Source organism: Phalaenopsis equestris, unplaced genomic scaffold (assembly GCF_001263595.1).
Source record: "Phalaenopsis equestris unplaced genomic scaffold, ASM126359v1 Scaffold219868, whole genome shotgun sequence".
NCBI lineage: Eukaryota > Viridiplantae > Streptophyta > Magnoliopsida > Asparagales > Orchidaceae > Phalaenopsis > Phalaenopsis equestris.
The window spans coordinates 541,020-542,053 of NW_018238194.1; the positions used below are offsets into that span (position 1 = coordinate 541,020).

Below are 1,034 nucleotides of genomic sequence, written 5' to 3' on the forward strand. Positions count from 1 at the left end.
TGGTCAGTCTGGTCAGCAGTCATACCAGAGGGGATCGTACAGAGCGGATGGTAGACAGGGTCCGTCCTTTGCAGAGCGTATGAGCAAAGTATATTCCTTCAAGGACGAAGCCGTGTCAAAGGTGTTCAGAAGTTTAATGAAGAAGCCCAAGTTCAAGTTGCCAGAGCCAAGGAAGTCGGAAGATGCTGATAAGAAGGATCAACCTAACTACTGTCCGTACCACAGACTAATCGGACATACCATAGAAGGATGTTTCAGTTTTAAGGATTGGCTTGAGAGGAATCTCAAAGAAGGGAATATAACGATTCCGAAAGAATATTTAAAAGAACCTGGAAAAGGTTCTATAAATATGATTTCGGTTGAGTCAATCGCTCCGATAGATCCGTATGCAGATGAGAATGGTTGGAAGACAGCTTGGAACAGGTCATCCAAGAAGATAATTGACCAGATTCAGATTGCATCAGCACAAGCTGCCATTCAGAATCTTCAGCCTACCAAGCCAAAGATGGAGATTACGCCAGAGAAATCGCCGCAACCAGAGAAGAAGGGACATGAGATCGTGTACGGAATGAAGACTGATAGCGCGAGGGGTAGGATAGGGGCTGCCTCTGTTAGATTGGTTGTTTCGGATTCGGGGGAGAAATTCCTCGAACCAACTATCTCTTTGCCCCTATGGGGTCTTTTGAATATAACGATTACGATTTCGGCTACGTTTTGACTGTTTCTAGCGATTTCGTAACTGTTAACGACCAATCTAACCTCGATTTCGATTCCCAAAATGATCCTTAAAACATACTTTTGTCCGATGAATGTGTTAACGGAAACGACGGGGATATCGACAATGCCGGTTATTACAGTTCCGGGAGCGAGGAGCCAGTCCTCGAGTGTCAAGGAACACCAGTAGCAATCAATTTGGACTTTTCAGATGCAGAATCGACACCAGAAGAATTGATTACAACGCTAAAAGAGGAAGAGATTACAGAGGTGTATTTGAGAAGAGGAAAAGTGTTACCCTCAGGGACGTCTCTAATGGA

General features: G+C 44.5%; 1 long non-coding RNA gene across 1 annotated transcript in view; it reads left to right on the forward strand.

The window, feature by feature from the left end:
- The window catches only part of LOC110037468, a 44,002-nt gene that overhangs the window by 11,682 nt on the left and 31,286 nt on the right, over positions 1 to 1,034 (forward strand). The window lies entirely within an intron of this gene.